The 26,475-nt window shown below is 41.5% G+C and overlaps 1 protein-coding gene across 1 annotated transcript in view; it reads right to left on the bottom strand.

The window, feature by feature from the left end:
- galntl6 (polypeptide N-acetylgalactosaminyltransferase like 6) overlaps positions 1-26,475 on the bottom strand; it is an 836,827-nt gene that overhangs the window by 432,678 nt on the left and 377,674 nt on the right. The gene's annotated exons all lie outside the window — the stretch shown is intronic.

The following is a 26,475-nucleotide window of genomic DNA, read 5'->3' as shown; positions in this document are numbered from 1 at the left end:
ATTTGTCGGTGCAGAATTAGGGGGATTGGTGATCCTCTTCCCATCTTTACTTCTGAGAGCCGCTGCCACTCCAAGATGCTCTTTTTATACCCAGTCATGTTAATGATCTATTGCCAATTGACCTAATGAGTTGCAATTTGGTCCTCCAGCTGTTCCTTTTTTGTACCTTTAACTTTTCCAGCCTCTTATTGCCCCTGTCCCAACTTTTTTGAGATGTGTTGCTGTCATGAAATTTCAAATGAGCCAATATTTGGCATGAAATTTCAAAATATCTCACTTTCGACATTTGATATGTTGTCTATGTTCTATGGTGAATACAATATCAGTTTTTGAGATTTGTAAATTATTGCATTCCGTTTTTATTTACAATTTGTACTTTGTCCCAACTTTTTTGGAATCGGGGTTGTACCAAGTTTCAAGAGATTATTTGTCACATTTTTCAAGTTCTGCTGCAGGAGCCCAACCCGACCTCTTTACACTGACCTCAGCATCCCATGACATAAACCCACCGGACCTTTGGTCCAGGTGAGCTAAAGTTGAAAATTTCTCACATTTCTTAGTATCAAAAGGCACATATACATTACTTAATCAACACATATACCAACTTTCAAGACCGTACCACTCATAGTTTAAGTTCTGCTCCGGAAACAAAACCTACCCCTAAGACTAACCTGAGAGACTAAGTCTGAAATAGTTTCCATGGAAACATGAAAAAAATTTAAATTTCTCAAATTTCTTAGTCTGAAAAGGCACATCGACATCACCTTGTTAACATGTATACCAAGTTTCAAATCTGTATCATGAATAGTTTTGGATATACGCTCCGGAAACCAACATTGCTCTTAGAAACTACGTCATAATCTATTTTTATGTAAATATTTGATAAATACTTCTTTTTTTTTTTTTCAAAAATCCAAAATAGCAAAAGGCACCAGTTCACATGTCGCTTGATATGTATACAAAGTTTCATGAAGACATCTTCAGTAGTTTTAAAGATACGGCCCGGAAACAAAAACATGACCGGACGGACGGAACCTGTTTCTAGATCCCCCACCAAACTTCGTTTGGACGGGGGATAATAACATGCTGTAACTAGTATGCCTAAATAATAATGACATACTCTTTAGTGTGGTAGGTATTTGCTAGCGAGCTAAAATGCAGTGCGAAGAACAAAACTCTCATCTGGTCACCTCTGAAGTGTGCGTTTTATTACCTTATACATTTACTTACAGGTATTTACAGTTACATTTACATTTACAGGAGCCTAACCCGTGTTCGCTCTCCATTTTATGATACATATTTAATTCTCCAGCCTGTTAAAAATGTTAGGTATAAGCGGATTGTAATGTATTGTTGTGGTGCTAGGAGTGCTATTGTTCAAAAATGCGATTCATGCCGTGACCCTAGGTGGCCACTGTGGCTAAATTGATGTTTAGGAAGCGATATAGTGGTTGGAAAAATAAAACTAGCACATCGTGCGGCTAACCTCACCTCAGTTCTTGGCTCAAATTATCTTGCATGGTGTCAGAAGTGTAGTAATGGCTACCCCGCAGTTTGAGTGCCTGAAGATTGCCTGCTGGTTTGTACAGTATCAGGAATTCGACAAATTTAGGAGTCATGCTACTTTCGTTTTTTGCTGGACCGCTGTCTGGACGATCTGCTAAAGAGCAAGCAGGCTGGCTAGGCCCATGGATTGTCGAGCAAGGCACAGAAATTTATAAAACGCTAGACTGGGGTGGAGGGGAGAAAGAGGATCCAATCAAAGTGTTGGAAAAGCTCACAAGATACATTAGACCGAGAAAGAATAAGAGGATAGCTCGTCAAGCAGAGGAAACGAGGTACAAGTGAGCGTTTTGACCATTTTGTGAAGGATTTACGGCTGCTTTTAATGGACTGTGAATATGCTGAACCCGACGATATGCTAATTGACGCCATCATCATGGGGGTCTGTGAGAAACGAGTGCAAGAAAGACTACTGGACAAAGGTGAGGATCTGACGTTAGCCAAGGCCACAACATGAGATGTCTCAGAAACAAATGAAAATTGTCTGAGATCATACTTCATGCTCTCAAGTGTCTACTGTAGCAACCAATGTTTTACCTAAAATGACTGGCCAAAGTCGGAAAGCACGCTATCCAGAACATTCAAAATTTGCACTGCAGAAGCCACCAGCCTACAGCCCGAGTTGTGGCAAGCACCCCAAGCACATATGGAATGAAGGCAAGTGTCCAGCTAAAGGCTCAACATGTTCTTATTGTAACAAGCCCAACCACTGGATGGTAGTGTGCCGTAAACGTGCAGTCCACACATTGAGTGTTGAAACGCCAGAGGAAGCAGATGAAGATATTCCGGACATATCAGAGGATATAGAGGATGTCCCTCCACCTGCAGTGGTATGATTTAACTGTCAGATATAGGAAAGGAAAGGATATGGAGCTGCCTGACACGCTAGTGAGAGCCAAACTGACATACAACACTTCAGAGTTGGAAGGGTTGGAGTGTGTATCCATGAATTATGCATCTGTGAGTGAAGAAAAGTACAGTACATTGAGCTACAAGAATGCACAAGGAAAGAGCTGAGCCATTTGCAATACAGTACAGAATACAGCAAGGATGGCCAGAGCATTGGACAGATGCTCCAGCTGCTGTTTAGACGTACTGGGATTCGAGAGGTCAGCTAATGGTATGTGATGGAGTAGTGTACAAAGGGCTGTGTATAGTAGTGCCACCCAGTATGAGACACCACATGTTAAATCTCATATACCAGGAATTCTGAAAAGCAAGCAAAGAGCTCGTGAAGTGTTTACTGGCCAGGTATAAGTGCTGAGATCAAGGACGTAGTGAGGGATTGCAGTAAGTGTGCAGAGTTCCAAAACAAGCTGCCCAGATTGCCACTCAAACCAACAGAAACCCCAGAACTTCCATTCAAGCAAGTGGCATCATACATGTTCAAGTTCAAAGGCAAGCACTGTGTTATTTTGGTGGACTACTTCTCAAAGTTTATTGAGGTGGATGAGCTTAAAGACCAGCGGAGTCGTACTGCCATTGAAATACTTAAATCTCAGTTTAGTACAGTGTTTCTCAACCACCACAGTGGGCTGCGAAGCGCTATCTCGTGGGCCGTGATTCCCCCCCCCCCCAAGTTTGAAGCCAAATACTAAATAGTTCAGGATATCCTAGTGTCCCAAATCTGGTAGCTGGTTTGACGTACACCTTTCAAGTGGAATAAATACATTTGTGGGCAAATTAAGAAGAACAAGCCTTTATTATTGTCACGTCCCTCCTTTGCATTTAACACCCACCACCACCACCACCATGTGCACGCACAGTGGACAGAAGAAATAAATATGTTTGTAGGTAAATTATATGGATCTGTGATGCCTGTTGGAAGAGAAGAGCAGAGAGGATTGAGAATCAAGCAGCTGTGGTTTGGTTACACCCGATACTAAAACTTCTAGTATCCTAGCAACCATCACAAAAACACGTACAAAAAGCCCAGAAATTCCTCCTTACCCGGGCAAAAACGATACAGGATTTATCTTGTCGTGTCCTGATCCCCAGATCTTTAACCCAGCCACATATAAAAAGTTGTTCTCCTCCATGCTCTTCCAGGTTTTCATCTGTGTGTCCGTGTAGAACGATGTCTGCAGCACCAGGGAGTTTGAGATGTCGGGGAACTCAACGGATAGATAATTTTCCAACTATACAATAACTTTATTTAAACATGATAAGTTGATCGGCAAAGTTGGTGGAGTCGTGCACATGCAAATACAAATAATTACAAATATAAAAGGACTAAAAAACACAATCTTGGAAAAAAAAACACCTTAAAATCTGTTGATTATCTGTTAATTATCTTCACATTAAGTCAATTAATAGTTTGCATAACTATTCGTCTTTGTATTTAGTTCCGGCTACAATAGGATCAAAATTTATTCTACTCATGTCAAATTTAGGTGGGAAATTTTTCTTTCATAGGAAAAAAAAAATCCTTTCTTTGTTAGCGTGTAAGGATCTAATCCCATTGAGTGGTTTCTATATCCACTTCTTTTGAGTGTACTTCTCAGTTTTAATAACTTGCTTGTTTGCTGAACACAAAACATGGCAATAAGTTCTTGTGTTAATGGACCAGACTCCACTTTTGGATCATTAATCTCGTTTGACTGAGAATGACCTACATACATGGTTTGGCTTCTGGGACATCCATACAGTTTTAAATACAATACCTACAATTAAAAACAGTTTGCTTTTATTGCATTTATTTAATCCCTGTGCTCCCATCTGTAACAGGGAGTGGTGTCACATCCCGTTAATACGGAAGCCGAGAGAGGCCCTTCATATCATCCTTTTTTTTATTCACCTTGTTATCCCGAGATAACGACATAATTAATTCAGGATCTCGAGAAAACAACACAACCAATTCGAGATCTCGAGAAAACAAAACCGTTATTTCGAGATCTCGAGAAAACAAAACAATTATTCCGTGATCTCGAGAAAACAAAACAATTATTTCATGATCTCGAGTAAACAGCTGAGAAATGGTTCATTCAGGTGCGCCAAGAGACTTGTGATATGCTGACTTTGGGGCTATTTCTCATTCTGTATAGACGCAAGTTTGGTCATTAGAATGTCTGGAATAATCGATCACCTAATAAGGCAACACAGGGAGAGATTGCATTAAGTCTTTTAATAAGGGATCATTTCAAAATTAGTCCGCGGCACCTCCGCAGAAGACTGGCCCGGCTTCGTCTCTACCGACGGAGATACAGTGATCCAGCTGAGATCATGAAATAACGGTTTTGTTTTCTCAAGATCTCGAATTAGTTGTGTTGTTTTCTCGAGATCCTGAATTAATTACGTCGTTATCTCGGGATAACAAGGTGAATAAAAAAAAAAAAGATTATATGAAGGGCCTTTCGCGGCTTCCGTACATTAATACACTTCACATTAGATTGTTAGATTCTAATAGAATAGAGGAGCCAAAATAATTGGGGATCTTTTTTAATGGGCCCCGACTCGGTACAAGTATGAATAGGTGGGCCTTGAAGCAGAAAAGTTTGAGAACCCCTGGTTTAGCTAGTAGGCACGGCATTCCTACGGTCATACGGACAGACAACGGCCCGCGGTATGCGTCAGAGGAGTTCAGAGACTTCTGTGAGAGTGATGGCATTTCGCATCACACATCATCACCTCGCACTCCTCACTGAAATGGAGAGGCCAAATGAGCGGTACAAACAATTAAAAGACTTTGGAACAAAGCTCCAGACAAACGCCTAGCACTGCTTAACTCCAGAACGACCTCCGACTGGAGTCAGTAGGGTTGTCCTCAGTGCAGCTGCTCATGGGCAGGAGACCCAGAAAAACTGCCTGCAGCTCAACAGCTGCTTATCCCAAAGGCCTACAGAAGGTTTCTCAAAATCAGGTACAAAGCTTCCCAGAAGTACTACCATGATAAAGGCAGGACAATGAAATATCGCCAGGTACTGACACTGGGAGAAGAGGTCAGAATGCAATCGTATCCTGGCAACACAACATAACACAGTCCCCAGCTGTACAGGAGCACAGCAGCACACCTCGGTCCTACACTGTGAACTGTGGAGGCAAAGAGTTCCGCTGAACCATCCAGCATCTTCACAACAGCACTGCCACTGCGAATCAGTCTCGTTACCTCATAAGTCATGAGCCATGGATGGTGTCAGCTCTTCCCTGATTGGCTGCTGGCTCCTGTCTGTCACCATGTAGTCACACTTCTTCTGTGTCTAAATATGAAGCATGGTGACATATGGACATGAGTGTTTTACTAGGAAATACACCACTCATATTTTTCATACGAGCTCCATCCGGGACATGGAGAATGAAAACCGTGACATAAATCTCTATGTGTCACTCGTGAGGAAATCGATGAAGTGTTTTGATAAATTTGGGTACTTTTCGTTTGTAAATGTGTCTATATAATAAAAAATAAAATAAAATCACAAGTTGGCTTGAAGATATAAAGTTGATCTTCTCGTGTTGAAAGGCTCACATTTTTCATACGAAATACATCGCGGATCTGAGTGACATTTAAATAATGTTGCCTGGCTTTTTTTTCGTGGTATATCAGAGATATTCCACTCAGCTAGCATGATAGTGAATCAGTTAAAGATGAGCAGCTGAATGGGATATACGGTGGTGCTTGAAAGTTTGTGAACCCTTTTTAGAATTTTCTATATTTTTGCATAAATATGACCTAAAACATTATCAGATTTTCACATAAGTCATAAAAGTAGATAAAGAGAACCCAGTTAAACAAATGAGACAAAAATATACTTGGTCATTTATTTATTGAGGAAAATGATCCAATATTACATATCTGTGAGTGGCAAAAGTATGTGAACCTTTGCTGTCAGTGTCTGGTGTGACCCCCTTGTGCAGCAATAACTGTAACTAAATGTTTGCGGTAACTGTTGATCAGTCCTGCACACCGGCTTGGAGGAATTTTAGCCCGTTCCTCCGTACAGAACAGCTTCAGCTCTGGGATGTTGGTGGGTTTCCTCATATGAACTGCTCGCTTCAGGTCCTTCCACAACATTTCCATTGGATTAAGGTCAGGACTTTGACTTGGCCATTCCAAAACATTAACTTTATTCCTCTTTAACCATTCTTTGGTAGAACAACTTGTGTGCTTAGGGTCGTTGTCTTGCTGCATGACCCACCTTCTCTTGAGATTCAGTTCATGGACAGATGTCCTGACATTTTCCTTTAGAATTCGCTGGTATAATTCAGAATTCATTGTTCCATCAATGATGGCAAGCCGTCCTGGCCCAGATGCAGCAAAACAGGCCCAAACCATGATACTACCACCACCATGTTTCACAGATGGGATAACGTTATTATGCTGGAATGCAGTGTTTTCCTTTCTCCAAACATAACACTTCTCATTTAAACCAAAACGTTCTATTTTGGTCTCGTCCGTCCACAAAACATTTTTCCAATAGCCTTCTGGCTTGTCCACGTGATCTTTAGCAAACTGCAGACGAGCAGCAATGTTCTTTTTGGAGAGCAGTGGCTTTCTCCTTGCAACCCTGCCATGCACACCATTGTTGTTCAGTGTTCTTCACAATGGTGGACTCATGAACATTAACATTAGCCAATGTGAGAGAGGCCTTCGATGTGAGAGAGGCTTTGGGGTCCTTTGTGACCTGGCCGACTATTACACGCCTTGCTCTTGGAGTGATCTTTGTTGGTCGACCACTCCTGGGGAGGGTAAATAAAACAGGGTGCCCACTCACACCTGATTGCCATCCCATTGATTGAAAACACCTGACTCTAATTTCACCTTCAAATTAACTGCTAATCCTCGAGGTTCACATACTTTTGCCACTCACAGATATGTAATATTGGATTATTTTCCTCAACAAATAAATGACCAAGTATAATATTTTTGTCTCATTTGTTTAACTGGGTTCTCTTTATCTACTTTTAGGACTTGTGTGAAAATCTGATAATGTTTTAGGTCATATTTATGCAGAAATATAGAAAATTCTAAAGGCTTCACAAACTTTCAAGCACCACTGTATCTGATATACCATGAAAAAAAGCAAGCCAATATTATTATTATTATTATTATTATTATTATTATTATACATACCGTACACATTCATTTCAGGTGTTCAACGCATCTTTCTCATTCAAAATTCTCTCAAAATCTTCCCTATTTTTGGTAACAAAGCAAACCTGGCGGCCATGTTTGTTTGCAAATTGTCACAGTCGCTAGCTCGCAAGGAAGTTTTACATCTCCGACATGTGACGTCATGTTGTCTTGACAACCATTCAATATCGTAAACTATATTCAACACTCATTCTCCATTGGGTAGAGTGACATAATGCATGTAGGATAAGCGACATGCTAGCAATATTGCATGCTATCAAACCAGATGAATGAAACTCACGAGAAGGGAACAGAACAGTTCAGCGCGTCTTTCACTTTAAATCTTCGGCTTTTAATGAAGCAAACATGGCGGCCAACTTTCAGTCACTCGCTAGCTCGGAAGTTTTACATCTCCGATGTGTCTCTTTTCCAGTTTTTTGATGTCCGTTGGTATGTTTTTCTCTTCTAAATATGCGTGAGGAATATATAATGAAGTTTTGGTAGCCTTTCGGGTGTTCAGTGTGTCTTTAGTTTCAATTTATTTATTTAGTGCTTAAACCGAGCACTGAATTAACCCCATCTTCTCTCTCTCCTGGCCGACAAAGAAATGATTGTGCGCATGCGCAGCAGAAGTTTTGTCATTGGATCTTCGCATGAGCTCCAAAAAGTGATGTCATGTTGTCTTGACAGCATGCAATATTATCACAATATTGCACGCTCATTCTCCATTGGGGAGAGTGTCGTAATACATGGAGGATAAGCGATATGATAACAATATTGCATGCCATCAATAAACCCACTAGAAAGGAACAGAACACTTGTTTTTATTCCACGGAAAAAGTGTCCTGTATGGATAATAATGCCTGATATTTCACTTTGATGATGTCACTCCCAGTGTTTTCTTGCTGACTGGACGTACATTATCAAAATGGCGAACAGGTTCAAAATTAAAATTCTTTTGATTAACTTGAGTATTTTTTGTCCATATAATATAAAGAACATTACACGGCCGTGCAAAGGTATGATGTTTATCATCTTGCGTTGAAAATATTTTCACTCGTTTGCTTGACTCACTCGTGAAATATACATTCATCACTCCAAAATAAAACTTCATATATCTTTGTGCGACCGTGTAATATCCTTTCGATATTTTTTTTTTACTATTTTTTCCTTTTAATTAAGAATGTAATTTGCTGATCTATCACATCATGTTCAAGATCATGCTGATATTAGCCTACAATTTTATACCAATATATTTCCCTTACCAAGATCTCCAATCACATCCTGTCAGCAATAAAGTATAATTATCGTGTATTTAATCACACATCTCTCTCTCTCTCTCTCTCTCTCTCTCATAAAACGGGAGCACAATGAAGAGTCAGTTGAAACTTTTAATTTGTTTAAATCCCTTTTGAAATCCTGATGTGGCTGGTCTTCTCCAGCTCCCTGCTCTCTTTAATATGCTGCTGGAATTGACCGGGGAACGACGTGTCTGAGTCGCAAAGCAGCATTAACCTCTCTCGCCCTTACACGCTACAGGAAGGAAATCCATTCACCTGTAGGCTGAGCTGTACAAAGACAAAAGAGTCACTGGACTACAGTGTATAGCACGATTTTATCTGATAGCTGAATTGAAATTTCAACAGCAAGAAAGAAAGGAATAGAAAAGAAAAGAAAAGAAAAGAAAAGAAAAGAAAAGAAAAGAAAGGAGAGATGAAAAAAAACAAGAGTGCTCTGAGAGCACAATATTCCCCCGCTGGCAATTATGCCATAACTCTGGTAAAATGTGAGTGAATTGAATGAAATTACAATATGCGTATTACCGACATATACTGTAACAAAGAATCCTGCCAAGTTTTGTGAAATTCAAAATTCAAAAATCATGAGGGAAGTTGATTTCAGAAAGCAAGGACACCTTGATGAAATTGGCAAAGTACAAGTTTGTTAATAATCGAGGGCATAACTCTGAGAAAATTTGTCCAAATAAAACGAAATTTCAATATGTGTATAACTGTCATACAACAAAGCCTTCTGCCAAGTTTGGTGAAATTCCTCCACAAATTGTGAGAGGAGTTGATTTCAGAAGAACGTACACCCTCATGAAATTGCCAAAGTACAAGTTATTTAGTCAAGGTTCAAAACTCTGGGGGGAAAAAAAAAAAGAAATTAAATCGCAATCAGCGTGTTACCGTCATATAACAAGGCCCTTTGCCAAGCTTCGAGAAATTTGTCCAAAAATTGTGAGAGGAGTTGATGTCAGAAGGAAAACACACCTTCATGAAATTGTCAAAGTACAAGGTTGTTAATCAAGGGCTGCGACTCTGGGAAAATGCGACCGAATTGAACAAAATAATATGTGTATTACCGACATATAACAAGGCCTTTTACCAAGTTTGGTGAAATTCGTCCAAAAATTGTGAGAGGAGTTGATGTCAGAAGGAAAACCCTCTCATGAGATTGTCAAATTATAATTTTCTTAATCAAGGGCTGTGACTTTGGTAAAATGTGACCCAATTGGACAAAATTACAATATGTGCATTACCGACATATAACAAATAATTATGTCAAGTTTCGTGAAATTCCTCCAAAAATTGTGAGAGGAGTTGATTTCAGAAGGTGTGCACCCTTCCCAGGACGGACGGACATCGCCACGACATAATCCTCCTTCGGGCCTTTCGCCCAGCGGGGGATTAAAAAAAAAAAAAAAAAGTCTGGGTCACTGTTTGGGCCTGGTGAAACTTTAAGGCAGATTAATATAAAATTGCTGGAGGGCAAAAAGGGCAAATTTAAGCGAAGAAAAAGGAAAATGAAAAAGATTTTCTCATGACAGCAGCAATATCCAGGCTACTTTAGTATTAATGCATATTCAGAATAAATTCATTCAGTGCCTCGCCCCGTATGGGATAATGCATTCATATTCTGACAGACACTATTGTATATCTGCAGTAGCGTTTCACATGGAGCTGAAATGAACCCATCTAAGGCGTGTGAATAAATCATGAGGAGGCTAAAACTCTGCGCAAAGGTGAAAAGATGATGTGTGTGTGAGGGAAAGAGAGAGACGGAGAGTGAGATAGAGATAGTGTGTGCCAGTGTCCCTGGCAGTCCCCTTTCTACCCCCTTAAGATGTCCCTGCTGCCCAGAAACACCTGCTCAACTCAACATTTATTATTCAGAGATGCACTAAAGGGACCCTACTGCGCAATATAAGAAAACTCTACATGACACAGAGCTCACACACCTGTCAGTGACAACAAGTAATATCAGCATGTGCAAACAGACAGATGGATTCCAGTCTTTATCTCAGTGTGGTGTGGATGTGCGAGTAAAAAGCTGTTAGACGTGTTGTGAGTGAGCATCTGTGTTAGTTTGAGCCTTCTTGTTGCTTGGGTGAAGTCAAATGGCAATTAAGCAAGATGTTGGGAAAGTGCGTCAGAGACGTGGCGACCAGTTGAACAAATCGCTAGCTTGTCTGTAAAAGTGGACTGAGCTTCTGCCTGTACTTTCCACTGCGCTCGAGCGGAACCCTGGAACTTCAACTCGGAGTAGAAGGTGTATCATGATAATAATAGGGCGGCATGGTGGCGTAGTGGTTAGCACTGTCGGCTCACAGCAAGAAGGTTCTGGGTTTGAGGTCGGTGAGGGCCTTTCCGTGCGGAGTTTGCATGTTCTCCCCGTGTCTGCGTGGGTTTCCTCTGGGTGCTCTGGTTTCCCCCACGGTCCAAAGACATGCAGTTAGGTTAACGTGGGGCGGCCTTGGGCTGAGGTGCCCTTGAGCAAGGTATTTAACCCCTGACTGCATGTGACAAATAAAGGTTTCTTCAAATAATAATAATTTCATTAAGACACTATTGTGAAAAAATATGGTGTCTTTTACATTTAAAATCTGTCACGGTCCTGGAGGCCTGCACCCCACCAGGACAGGGAGCTGTGTAACCTTGTCGAGGTGTGACAGCTTGTTCCCACCTGGTGTCTGCCTTGGTCTGGTGCATGGGAGCCCTGTAACCTTGGAGGGGGCTTATGACACCAGGGATGTACTAACTAGCAGTTCCACCCAAACATCCCACCATAGCTGGTTAGGCACCGGGTTAGCAGCCCGACCCTGTAAAAATCTCAAAATGCTAGTGAAAGTCAAAGAAGTCAGTGCAAAGAAGAACGTGATGGACGAAATCCTGTAATGACAGACCCTAATGAAAGCCGCAAGGAAGTTAGGGCCTTGAAGAAGAAGAAGATGAAGAAGAAGCTTTATTGTCATTGTACAAGAACACAACACAATTCCATTTGGCAGCATCTCTCTTATAGCAGCTACATGTCACAGTCACAAGAAAATATATTAAACATAAATAGTAAAAACAGTAAAGTGCAGATAAAATGTTATAAATAGTCTGTATTAACCTTCATCCTGCCAAGTGGGGTCCATCTGGACCCCGCACCTATATGTTTGTTTGCCATTTTAAAAATATGTGACATACTGCCTCACCGTTTTATGAATTTGTCGGAATTTATGTCTTAAAACACTAAAGCACCGGAAGATCAGCTTTTTGCATTGTGAAGGTATAATTAATCTGTTACTGGGGTCCAACCGGACCCCAGAGTAAAGTTTATCTGTCTTTCATTTTATAATTGAATAGCACACTGAAAGTTAACTTCTTTTATTTCTTTTATGTTCCATAATGAAACTACCAAGGCATTCCTTCTTGGGGTCCGTGTGGACCCCACTGCTGCAATAAGCACAGGCTGCAAAACAAAAGCCCTAAATTATTTTACAATTACTTTTTTGTTTTAAATTCTGTAAGAAAAGACCTAAGTTGTAATCCAGAATGTTTTACAGCTGCATGAGCTGCAAAAATCATGTATATAATGCCAATTTTTTTTTTGTGGCGCTATAATTTGCTGCATATATGCTAGTTATTGCAATGTTATTGCATTTATAATACATCATTGATATTCAGCCATAGTGGATTTTGTTCTTCAATAAAGTTATGTCTGTTTGCTGCACTGAATTGGTTCTTACTGCATTGATTTCAAGGTATTCCCTCCTGGGGTCCATACGGACCCCGCCTGGTAGTTTGTGTATGTAAAATTGGCTGGTAGGATGAAGGTTAAGTGTGTTCTTTATGCCTTGGGCCCTTTAGTGTATTGCTGTTATTAATACAAGATGTTCTGAACAAAACTTATCTGGTGATTTTGTCTTTATAAGCTTTAATTTTAAAGAAAAGTATTGGGGTCCAAACGGACCCCGCATGGTAAGATTAAGGTGTAAGATAGCATGGTAGGATGAGGGTTAAAGGTGCAGTCTATATTTGAGGTGCAAGAGTTATTGTCCATTGACTGGGAGGTAGTTGTGTGTGTGCGTGCATGGGGGGTGTCCATGATTCCTGCAGCAGTCTCTTCACAGCCATGGGGAAGAAGCTGTTCTTCAGTCTGTTGGTGCGGGCTCTCATGACTCCGAGTCTGCCAGAGTGGAGGTTGGAAAATAGAGAGTGTCCTGGGTGGGCGGGGTCATCCTGGATCTTTGTGGCCCGCCGAAAGAGCCGGCTCGAGTAGAACTCTGACTTTATACAGTACATTGGATTGACAGAACATTTAATTACATTCGGTCAGAATCAGCATTCAATATTGGTAAGTTAGCGCCCTGTTCTTAACTTTTTGTCAAATCTAGAATTGTTCCATCAAATGTGTGTATATAATGATATTGGCTGACTTTTTTTTTTTCGTGGTATATCAGATATATTCCATTCAGTTACTCGTCTTCGACTCGTTCAATATCAAGCTAGCTGAATGGAATATATCTGATAGACCACTCAACGCCAGCCAATATTATTTAAAAAGATAACTTTTACAGCTACAGTCTCAAAGCTCTAGGGGTGAATGATTGCTGATGTCTCTTAGTTCTGGAAAATGGTGTTGTTACTTTTCCTCTTCCTTAGTAAAAGTGGTTACGCTTTAGTTCATTCTTAGTCAGAGTGTCTCTTCTTTAGGCCAGTGGTTCCAGGGTGTCCTTTGGAAGTCTAAGGATCCTCAGGCAACAGTCTTGCACTCTTTGTAGCTCTACAGAGAGATACTCAAGCAAACCACCCCAAATGGGACTGGCATAGTCTAGCAAGGGCTGGATCTTTGTTATGTAGGTGGTAAGGCCAACCTCGATTCTTGGGTTTCACGTGACATCATATCCACAGGCTTTCGTCTAAACGGGGGAACAGGGGCGCTGCGCCCTCTTACTCTCGGCGTACGCCCCCTTACCGACTCCGTGAAAACATCCCAGCAACACTACGTGACAATGTGTCTGATCATCAAATACGTTATAATTGCTCCAAAAATATTCCAATCATAGTACGGTAGATACACCGCCAGACGGTGCAAAAACAATCCGAATTGGCGTTTTCCAGACTGAGGCGCCATGTTGTTTAGTTGTTTACTTGTCGCTGCTGCTCTCGCGAGATTTGACATGGGTTACATACAAGGTCAGCTGACTTGTAGCGCGAGATTTCTCAAGACTGAATGACCTTTCACCCACCGGCGCGGGAGCTTTTGACAGAAGTAGTTCGCGAGTTGTTTTTGTTGACACTTGGGCATTTAAAGATGTCATCCCGTGGCACAAAGCGGAAGAAAGCAAAAGACTGTCTAGGGCAGAAGAAGATTAGGCCAAATAAAAAAAAGTGTGTTTCCAGTAACCCGACCAAGCGAGAATTTCCGCGTCGAAATTGCCAACCGTAAAGTTTTTATTACAAATTTCCCTCGATATTTTAGTGTAAGCGGCGTTAGTTTGTCATTTTTTGTTTCAACGCATTCAAGTTGTGAAAGAAACGATAAAAAGTAAAATGTTTCGCCACTTCTATCAGCCCTCCTGCATAAACTGAGCCGAGCCGCCATTTTGAATCCTCATTCAAGGCTGTAATGCAAATTGCTTCCTTTTCAGTATACAAGTGCACTTCCATGGCAGGAAAAACACTACATTTAGCCGCCCATGTAGTCCCCTATTTATACAAATAGGAGTCATTCAGGATTCAGCCATGTTTTTGCTCGACCCAAGTTCTACAGTAGGCTAGGCTAGGCTAGGCCGTCTGCTTTTAATGGAAGTAGCCTAGCCTAGGACGTTATTTTCACGTTATTTCTTGATAAGGTGTTTTCACGTTATTACATGAAAATATCATGAAATATCGCTTCCGTAGATCATAACTCGAACTCTTGCGATATTTTTTTTATTCGTTTAAAGATTTAAAACACTTATTTTATTATGATGTGTGGTATAAAGGATTCTGTGCCAAAATACTATTTTGTAAGATGTTTACTTGTGTTAATTTTTTCGAACAAAAAAAAAAAAAAAAATTAAGAAAAAAAAAAAAAACCCTTTCCTACCTACCGACCTTATTTTAGTATTTCATGTTACCGGAAACACACTTTTTTTTTGGCCTTACTTCTTTCTTTTTCAATGTTGACAGACAATTTGTTACAATTTCCCTCTCAGATAGCCTCAGAATGTCCCATTGGAGCATTTTTCAAAGGCTTTGCGCGGCGGGGGGGGACGACAACCGGCACCACCACCCCCCTCGCCATGGTGAGCGCCCTCATACTAAATTTTTCTAGAAAAAACCCTGATATCCACCTCATTAGTTACTCAAAACTTTAGCTGGGTGGTCTACCAAAGCGTTTGCATGGAGAAGGTGCATTGCTCGCATGAAAAACACCTTATACTTGCATTGTTTTAGGATGTTCTAATCGATTAAACCGTGAAACCGATAAAAGTTTCTTCAGGGTTCCCCGTGAACTAATAAAAAAAAGGTGAACGAACACAGGATTTCACAAAAAGACGTTGAGAAAGGTGGCTTTTGAACCTCTGACTGAAATCAAGGTTTGTATTTCCCTCTCAGCTCTGTCCTTAGTGTTTTCCAAGTACTTTTCTTGTTACGTGTTGTGATTTTACAGTACTTTTTTTTAGTCACAAAGTGCTAAAGTCCGCAGCTGTTTCTTTGTTTACTCCTCACTCGTCACAAAGTCCATATGCGTGAAGGTCGCGACAAAATTCTTACCCAGCCATAGAGTTACAATGCGCCGTGATCACTTCTCCGTCTTTAAAGATCCAGGTCTTTAAAGGGGTTTCTGATGATCTTTGTGAATGATTTACCTGAACGATAAGAGCCAACACAAGTGAGAATCAAGCAAATTGTTGTTTGTTTACACTTCAACTCGCAGCGCTTTGCTGTAAAGACGCGAACGAAAAGCTTAAAATAAAAATACTTACACGGGCAAAAACAATACAGGATTCATTCAGCAGTGACTTGATACCGAGGTCTGTTACCCAGCCACGTACAAAAAAGTTGTAAGCCTCCATACTCTTCCACGCTTTCATCTGTTTTGCGGTGTAGAAGGACGTCTGCAACACCAGATAGTTCGAGATGTCGGGGAACTCGACTGAAGGGTAGTTTTCAAGATCGTATGACAAATCCTTCTTGCCCAGACTGTAGGGGTCGATTCCATTGCACAGAGCAATCTTCTGAATATATCTACAGCCAGCAGCGGCTTCTCGATTACGAGCGTACTCTGATAAGTTATCGCTAGTTGTTTGCACTACGGCAGCCGTTTTGGTTTGCTAGACCACCAGCAGTTTTACCAGAAGTGAAATCGCTAAGAAAAGTCACGTGACTGAAACCCAAGAATAGGAAGACCAGCTTTCCAACATGCTCTCATGTAATAAATACGTTTGCTAGCTTTACTGACGATATTCGATATGTTAGCGTTCCACTTGAAGTCATCCTGTACTCCAACTCCAAGCAACTTGAACCCGATGACTCTTTCAAGCTCCACGTTGTTGATGCATAAAGGACATAGGGAGTTGTTAGGGTTTTTTTTGAAAGAAATCCACATCTCTTTTGTTTTCTTGGCATTGAGTTCCATTTTGCCCAAGATTCCAAAAATAGTGAGTGCATGACATCCTGTGTTTCTCAAACCAGAAGCCTGATTAGTGTACATTAATTGGTTGACAGCAGTATAGTCCTCCTTTGGGGCCCTCTGAAGATCTTCATGGATGCCATCCTCCATCCACTGTCGCTATATGAGCTCTTAATCCACTGAGACAAGGTGATGGAGGTGCTTAGAAGGACTAGATTCAACCCACAAAAATATAATCCAAGCTTGGCTGAGGCACCAGACGTGGGTTACCCCCACAAAGCCAGTGAGGAGCTTCTCACACTCAGCTATAAAGAGCGGGGACATGCTTTTCTATAGCTGGCGTGGTAATCCTATCTGGTTGCATTTCACTTCTCTTCTATAGCCTTCTGACATCTCCAAAAGGAGAACCAGCAAAGTAAGGTAAAGTAGTCAAACTTCTCTTCTTACTGACTCTGACAGATTAGTAGTGTGAACCATTAGCACTATGATAAATCTCAAAAAAAGTAATGTTGTTTATCAAGGAGTTCTCCAAGGATCTTTTTTTTTTTTTTTTTTGGAGTGCGGTAATGAGCTTGATCCTCAGGAAAAAAAAAAAAAAAATCTCTGCTTTCCGAACTTCAAAAGAAGCAGACCGCAGCCGACAATAAGCATCCCAGGATCAATGAAAGGAATACGCTGCATTTTTCTCCGCCTGTATGCTGAGAATGTGTGAAGAATAATAAGATGGTGTTGGGAGCACGCTGGCGTCCTCGTGCATCCCATCTCCATAAGATCTTACAAGCAGGCCCAATATAATAAGAAGAAGTAAACTGATGTGTGTAAGAAGGATTTTAATTTAAATGGAAGAGGAGTACGAAGAAACGACGGCTATTCAACGTCCATCCCGTTCCGCCAAATGTGTTATCCAGTTGCCAGAAAATCACTGAATCAAATATTGAGCTAATCTATGTTTCTGCGCTGATATAAGGTCATGTGTCCGATGGGGTGACATTTGGGATGTGCCCGATGCGATGACATTTATCCTCACTGCTTCCTCGAGTTCTGTATACTGAAGTTTACAGAATTACAATTTTTAACTCGCAACTGGATAAACCTGGGCAAATAAAGCACTGAAGCTGCGGGAGCACAAGTGTGGGTTCTGCATACTGATCAGTAGCACGGATTAAAAACATTAAGGATAAAATATTGATGGCGATCTCCTTGCACGTAAGCAACGAAACAAGCATAATCCCTTTGCACATTCTGATGTGCACCAACTCCTCATGTTGCTTTCTGGATACAGCAGAATTAAAAGCACAGGATCATCAGATAAGAGGTCTCCTGGCATCTGTGTCCATGGAAGAAATGGACTGCTAATGGGTTTTAGGTTTTGGAGTTTGAACGAAAAAGCTGGTTTTACTGTTCACGGAGCCTTCGAGCACATTATCTCCGATGAGACGGAATTCTTCGCCACGCCTCTCTCTAATCTCGGTGCCAGAAAGTCAAACAGGTCAACATGCAGGGCCATCGAAAGATCAAATGGGTTCAACTTTTAAGCGATGCTCTACATCATGAGGCCAGCAGAGCAGAAAGCATGTCAGGCCTGGGAAATAGTTTGCACTGAGAAATGTGGAAGAACGAATCAACGTGGTTCAAATTCTCCACAACTGGAGAATACTTTCGGTATCTTGATTCTTAAGGCCAATTTATGCTGACAACCCAGTCCTCGCAGACGGTGTTGCAGATAGCGTCTGCGTAGCCCCCCGACCTTCGCAGACGCTCTGCGCGCACCTCCCAAAAATTGTGACCACCGCAGAAGCCTCGCAGACAGCGTTGCAGACGAGAGGGCTCTGATTGGTCCACTCTACATCCGCTGTACACGCACTTCCGCTTCCCTACTTTCCCGGTTTGGTTTGTTTTCACGACCGGCATTTTTAAAAACACGAGCGAAGATGGAGCAGCACGAAGAGCGGTTGATCGAGGAAGTGAGGAAGTACGTACATCTATACGACTCCAGTTCTAGTCATTATAAGTAACCGGAGGATAAACACTCCACTAACCACACCCACCAACTACTCCTAGCGACTTCGCACCCCCTTGTGTTGTAGCGGTGAATAACATCGCGCACGCCTATTACTCCCCGCTCAACGATAAATTACAACTGTCTGCGAAAAGCTATCTGCGAAAGCCTTGTCGCAAGAGCATGCAGAGGCCTTTAGTGTTGCTGAATTTTGAATCGGGGGGTGGGGTTGCCAATAATTTTAAACACAATGTTCTGCCAGAATGTATGACAGAAGAGTGTTAAGGTGATGGTGATGATACACTTTTTGTGCAGTGTTCCCGGGCAATCGTGCTTCGACACTTTCCCATCGAGATTGGACAACATCATTTCTATCTGAACGATTTTGATCGTTTTGGGCAACTTAAGGTCATCCAATCAGAATGCCTGCAAGGAGCGAATCACATGACCGCCTGAAGAGCTTCTGAAATTTTCAACAAAGATGGCGGCATCTCAGTGAAGAAAAAAAGAGACAACTTGTACCTTTTTTATGGCGGTAAGTTGTTCTATAATGTGTAAACCCAAAGTCCTGATGCCGTACATCTGGTTGGAGTCTCTGGTGGAGGACGGCCCCATACGGCCAGTTGAAAGTCACACCTGGAGGACGCTCTGGACTCTTACAGTCATGCTTTTATGGCTGAGGACTATAGTTGACTTGCTAACTTTAGGACTACAGTTGTCATGAACAGTTTTGCACTCAAGTCTCCATCAATGAAGAGTTATAACATCAACGAAACTGACTTCACGTTAAAACTGTTAAAAATGTTATAATCAGGGCTTTGAACCGGTTCAAGGAACGAAAACGAAAACTTTTTCTATTTCACATGGAACAGAAACGAAACCAGAAACTTTATTATTTTTTATGCTCCGGAACAGAAACGCTTATTAAAAATAATGGTAACCGGTTAATACCGGTTTTTATTTCGTTCCTCAAAGTTTCCGTAGCCTACAAATAAAAGTCATTCTTCTCCTGCGCAAGTTTCTATGACCCGCTGGGGTTCACTTCCTGTGTGACATTCGCTGACTGAATGGAGAGAGCGGGAGGGTGGACTGCTATCACGTCTCCACATCTTAAATAAGAGGTAAATATTGCAGTCTATCGTTATTCAGAAACGTCAATTTCAAACACGATATCAATATATTTGTCCACGTTAATGAGAGGCTCGCGAACATTAAATGACGTTAACCTCTGTTAGCCTATCAATGCATAGGGCCTGACTAGCCTTTGGTAACACACTAAACGAATTATCTTTCATTTTTGGCACTTTTTCTGTTTGTGTAGATGGGAAGACATACTGAGAATCCAAATCGCCAACATTTGAAATAATTGTTTTGAATTATTTCTTGTCTTATTTAATGAAGGTTGTAATAGAATTAGCCTACATTTGGCTTAAGCTGGATGAGACAGAGACATAATTTTATAGCCATTTGTTAAACAGCTGACAGGGAACGTAATTAACCGTTCCGGGAACGAAGTTTTTTTGTTCTAACCGGTTCGGGAACGTCTATTTAATGGTGGAACCCAAAACCGGAAACGTTAAAATTCCGTTTCTGTTCGGAACGAACCAATAGGAAAAAAATTCTGGTTCAAAGCCCTGGTTATAATCCCGTTATCTGTTATCACCCAAATGAGGATGGGTTCCCTTTTGAGTTTGGTTCTTCTCGAGGTTTCTTCCTCATGTCGTCTGAGGGAGTTTTTCCTTGCCACCGTCACCACAGGCTTGATTAGGGATAAAATTAGCTCATGTTTAAAGTCATTCAAATTCTGCAAAGCTGCTTTGCGACAAGGTCCATTGTTAAAAGCGCTATAAAATAAACTTGACTTGAATTTACCTCATCAAATGCTTAGAAAACCAACAGATTTTTATGAGCTCAGGTTGGAATTAAGACATCGATTTGTTTTTTGTTGCTGTTGTTGCTTTTTTCAGCTGAGTGTAAACTGCCGTTAGCTAACCACCGCTCCATAGAAAGTGAATGGGATTTTGCTAACTAGCGGTGGTTTTTGCTAACATAGATAACATCAAAGTCAAAGTCCCTTTCCACACCATGTGGCACATAGGGCAGCGCCGATCTCCATTTCCATAGCCCTCGGCCTCTCTCCTATTACATACGGTAGCTAGGGGTTACAGTGGGGGGCGGGTCCTCTGGTAACCACAAGAGTTTGACTCCCCACTCGCATCCGTATTGCAGTGTGCCTTGCCAGACGGCAGTCGGTACCATTTTTATGGACCATTTTAGTGTCCGCCTCTCCCGATCAAGAGGCGGACACTAGGCCAACTCGCGGTAACATAGATAACATAGCTGAAAGTTATCGCTAGCTATGTCGGGATAACGTTAGCTCTCTTGCATCAAGTTAAAAGTGATGGGCAGCTTGTGATTTTTTTTTTTTTTTTATTTGAGTTGTAATAGAGATTGTCAAACTTATCATCTGATCTAATTCACAACCAGAGCACGACTACTTGTGGAACCCGAAGGCGAAACAGTCCAAACTTCAGGATGTAAAAATGAAAGAAAGCCTTTCAGGAGCTCCGTCAGCTCTTTTTCCTCCTCAGCAGCTTCTCCTGGTCCGTGTCCTTTGTGGTTTTTTTTTTTTTCGTTTTTGCCGAGATGAGAATGAGAATTAAACGATGATGTTTTTGTGATGTCAGTTATTAGTTACAGCATAAGCGAAAGTGTTTATTATTCACAGAATAATGCGGTTATTTTGACTTATAAATGTTAAAATAATGGCAAATTATCTTCTGACCAGAGGATCTGTTCAGTTTTTTTTTTCTTCCAGAAGCCAGACTTACTTGAGCGAAATAAATAAATCAAGGTTGAAGCCGAGACGAAAGAAGTGACAGCCGGGAATGTTTCAGACCCCGTCCACACGTAGCCGGGTATCTGCTAAATCGAAGATATTTTTCTACGTTTTGGCCTGTCATCCACATGAAAACACATCAAAAACGAATATTTAAAAAAACGCCGGGCAAAGTGAAGATTTCTGAAAACTCCGTGTATGCCTTTTCGTGTAGACAAAGATAACCGGAGTTTTGCGTTTTAGAACGTCACAATCTGCACCAAAAAAAATGACAACAAATCTGCCCTGACGTCAAACGTGCGACCTTTGTTTACTGCAGAAGCCAGATTAAGCATGGACTTAAGCTAGCCGCACACCACGGCGATCCACGCGGTACCGAACCGACCCATTTCAGAGCCGACTCCCGACAGGGCACGCACATATCCCCCGACTGTTGACGAGTGCAGTCGCGATTGAAGCGACACATGACAATAGCTTTGTGTTTGGCTATTGGATATAGTTACTGTTAAATCCAACACTTGAAGATGCTAGAGGCTGAATTACAAATGACACAACATGGAATATGTAGCGCACTATCTAGGCTGCATGAGCTATTATTTCCAACCTTAAATAGTGCACTTATATAGGGGAGTTAAAGCGATTTGGAATTCAGCCACACAACTTGAGCAGAGTGGCTTTCCAGCCCACTGTGTCTATGGATAAAGCTTCAGTCTATGGAATTACAGTATATACCTGCATTAGGTGCTACCAACACGTATTTCTCGCGCTAGAAATTGTGTTTAATGATGTCACGTGTTATATGCGAAAGATATGCTTGGCTATTGCTAGCGACTCTCGCCGATCAGTCTGGCTCCCGATTAGTTTTTCGAATCGGCTGTGAGATGAGTCGGTACCATCGAAAACTAGTCTTTACGCCTGACTCGCGACTTCAGTTGGCTCGGTACGCTGAAAATCGGCGTAGTGTGCGGCTAGCTAAAGAGTAATGGATCGGAGTAGTGCCTTGAAAGCGTTAATTATTGTGCAGGTGCTATTTACATGTTTAATTTTAGAAGCCCAACTACTGCTCCAAGAGCGCAGGCGATGTGATTAGGGGGTAGGATTTGAGGAAATAACCATCTACAGGTTTGGAATGCTTATGAATGTGATTGAAAACGCAGATGTTCGGTTATGTGTGGAAGGGATTTTTTTCGAAGACGAGGTGGTGTGGATAAAACATTTTTATAAACGGAGGGGGGGGGGGAATGTTCGGTTTTAAAAATACCCGGCTACGTGTGTACATGGCATCAGTGTCCATCTTTGCGGTGTCCGTCTCCCTGGCAATAAATTTGCTCTGATCTGATTGGTTGTTGAAAATTGTCTGTTGCCCTAATTAGTTGCCTTGTGTCTCACCTGGTTGCCCGGCAACATTGCCCAAAAAGTCGCCCCGTGTATCATCACCTTTATAGTGCTGCTGTATATTTAAGCTCAAAGTATCACTAATTACTGTGCATGCACTATTACCGTACTTGCATATGTTCATTTTATAAAGGGCGCTAATAATTCCAGTGATAAAAGCTTATCTTTACTGCTAAAACCAGACCCGGTGGAACAGGACTGTTAATGCATCGAGCTGAGCTACTGTTCCACACAAAAAGTGAAATAATATCTGAAAATAATTACGATGCTCAAGCTGACTAATCTCCATATGGCTATGATTAAGTGACAGTATTTCCAGATTAGATTTATACCGAATGCATCTGGTTCCAAAGTGGCAAGCAAAAACAGGTCTTCATTTGGTGAGAATCCAAATAAGAACGACAGACGCGAAGATAAGAGTAAAGTCCGAAGATAGACATTCCAGAGGACCTTAGTTCTCCGTAAAATAAACATGACGATGTATTGTGTCTTCTTTTTTAGATCATAAACTCCAGATTTTTTTCTTTGCAAAACTCATCGATTCGACCACGTTTGCTGTTTGTATTTATCTATTCCGTGAAAGGATAGAAAAGGATGTTTATTTTTGAAATAAATAAATAAACGTACAGATCAAAGGTACCGACGATCCACCTGTTCCATGGCGAAACATCAATTTAGCTTATATTAGCATGCAACACGCATTCAAAAGCCTCTTACTCGCACAGATTAACCAACATGGAGGGAGGCATCAAAGGCCATTACTCAAAGCTAGCAGCTCGTCTGTTAATGAGAGCCATCCATCAACTCGCAGTGTTTACCTCAGCACCAGCCCTCGCTTTTCTGTGTGCAATAGATTTATGGCAGCGTCAGAAAAACTTACACCAAACTCGCAAAGCTCTTCCAGTATCAGATCGAGACGCTGCTGAAAAACCCACACCGTCAACCAGGTGCAGACGAAACCGCTCACGGACACGGATGTACAGGGTGTTTCAAAAAACTTAATGATAGTTGAGATGTAAATATCCCAGAAACTACATAATCTAGGCAAATGAAACTGAACAGGCTTAATGTTGAGCAATATGAGATCTCATCTCATCTCATCATCTCTAGCCGCTTTATCCTGTTCTACAGGGTCGCAGGCAAGCTGGAGCCTATCCCAGCTGACTACGGGCGAAAGGCGGGGTACACCCTGGACAAGTCGCCAGGTCATCACAGGGCTGACACATAGACACAGACAACCATTCACACTCACATTCACACCTACGCTCAATTTAGAGTCACCAGTTAACCTAACCTGCATGTCTTTGGACTGTGGGGGAAACCGGAGCACCCGGAGGAAACCCATGCGGACAACATGCAAACTCCACACACAAAGGCCCTCGCTGGCCCCAGGGCTCGAACCCAGACCTTCTTGCTGTGAGGCGACAGCGCTAACCACTACACCACCGTGCCGCCCCAATATGAGATCTATTTCTCAAAATCTGAATGAGAAATTCAAAAAGGTATGTGGATTCTATGAACAATTTCACAAATTTTAATATGCACGCCAGCTGAGACATGGCACGCGTTAAGTCGGTAGTCGAGCTCCTGCCAAACACGCTGCAGCATGTCTTTTCTGGTAACAGTGCATTTTTAGAGAATTCTCTCATGAATGCATGCTGCACAGTCTTGTTCGACTGTGTTCAAGTGAACTCTAACACACTGTTTCTCAACCACTGAGCCGCAGCCGACTAGTGGGCTGTGAAGCGCCATCTAGTGAGCCGCAAATTTTTTTTTAAAGTTTGAAGTCAAATACTAAATAGTTCAGGATGTTGTAGTGTCCCAAATCCGGTAGCTGGTTTGACGTACACCTTTCAAGTGGAATAAATACATTTGTTGGTAAATTAAGAAGAACAGGTATTTATTATTGTCACATTTAACCCTTTGCATTTAAACCCCGCAGTGCACATGTATGCACGCGCAGTGGACAGAATAAATAAATACGTTTGTGGGTAAATTCTATGGCTCTGTGATGCTTGCTGGAGGAAAAGAGCAGGGAGGATTGGGAATCGAACCGCTGTGGTTTGGTTACACCCGATACTAAAACTTCTAGCATCCTTGCAACCATCACAAAGACGCATACAAAAAGCCCAGAAATTCCTCCTTACCCAGGCAAAAACAATACATGATTTGTTTTGTAGTGTTCCAATCCCCAGATCTTTAACCCAGCCACATATAAAACGCTGTTCTCCTCTATGCTCTTCCAGGTTTTCATCTGCGTGTCCGTGTAGAACGATGTCTGCAGCACCAGGTAGTTTGAGATGTCGGGGAACTCAACGGATGGATAATTTTCCAACTCATAATGAATGAATGACTTTATTTAAACGTGATAAGTTGACCAGCAGAGCTAGTGGGGTCGTGCACGTACAGATACAAATAATTACAAATACAAAAGACTAAAAGTAGACACAATCTTTAAAAAAAAAAAAAAACACAACTTAAAATCTGTTGATTATCTTCACATTAAGTTAATTAATACTATGCATAACTATTGTCTTTGTATTTAGTTCTGGCGACAATAGGATCAAAATTTATTCTACTAATGTCAAATTTAGGCGGTAAATTTTTCTTTCATAGGAAAAAATCCTTCTTTGTTAGCGTGTAAGGATCTAATCCCATTGAGTGGTTTCTATATCCACTTCTTTTGAGTGTACTTCTTGGTTTTAATAGTATTAAAGTTCTTGTGTTAATGGACCAGACTCCACTTTTGGATCATTAATCCCTTTTTGACTGGTTTGGCTTCTGGTACATCCATACAGTTTTAAATACAATACCTATAATTAAAAACAGTTTGTTTTTATTGCATTTATTTAATTCCTGGGCTCCCATCTGTAACAGGGAGTGATGTCGCATCCCATTAATACACTTTACAGTAGATTATTAGATTCTAATAGAATAGATGAGCCAAAATAATTGGGGGTCATTTTTAATGGGCCTCGACTCATGGTAAGTATGAATAGGTGGACCTCGAAGCAGAAAAAGGTTGAGAACCCCTGGTCTTACACACAAAACACCTTTTCTTTGCCAGTGAATGGCATTTCTATACCTCAAAAATAAAAAATTAAATAAAAAAAATTAAACATAAAATTTTGACCCGTTTCCACAGATTGAGAGCTAAATCCAAAGTCCAGCAGAGATGCGTTCGTGACCTCCTATTTGCTGATGATGCTGCAATCACCGCTCACTCAGCTGAAGAGCTCCAGCAGCTCATGGATCGCTTTAGCGCTGCCTGCCAAGACTTCGGACTTACCATCAACTTGAAGGAAACGCAAGTCATGGGACAAGGTGTAGATTCACCGCCCCGCGTCACAATTTCGGACCATGTGCTGGAAGTTGTTCATGAGTTTGTCTACCATCTCTGACGCCCTCTCTCTCTCTCGATTCAGAGCTGAGCAAGAGCATCGGTAAGGCAGCTACCACCATGTCAAGGCTAGCAAAGAGAGTCTGGTTAAACAAGAAACTCACGGAGCACACCAAGGTCAAAGTCTATAGTGCGTGCGTCCTGAGCACCCTCCTGTACGGTAGTGAGTCCTGGACTCTACGTAGCTGGCAGGAATGAATATTGGATGCCTTCGATATGCGTTGCCTCAGACGGATACTAAACATCACTTGGCAGGACAAGATACCGAACAACGATGTCCGAAAGAGAGCTAAAATCCCAAGCATGTTTGCGTTGCTGAAGCG

The sequence above is a fragment of the Neoarius graeffei genome, chromosome 7 (assembly GCF_027579695.1).
Source record: "Neoarius graeffei isolate fNeoGra1 chromosome 7, fNeoGra1.pri, whole genome shotgun sequence".
NCBI lineage: Eukaryota > Metazoa > Chordata > Actinopteri > Siluriformes > Ariidae > Neoarius > Neoarius graeffei.
This window is presented reverse-complemented; position numbering and strand designations above follow the sequence as displayed.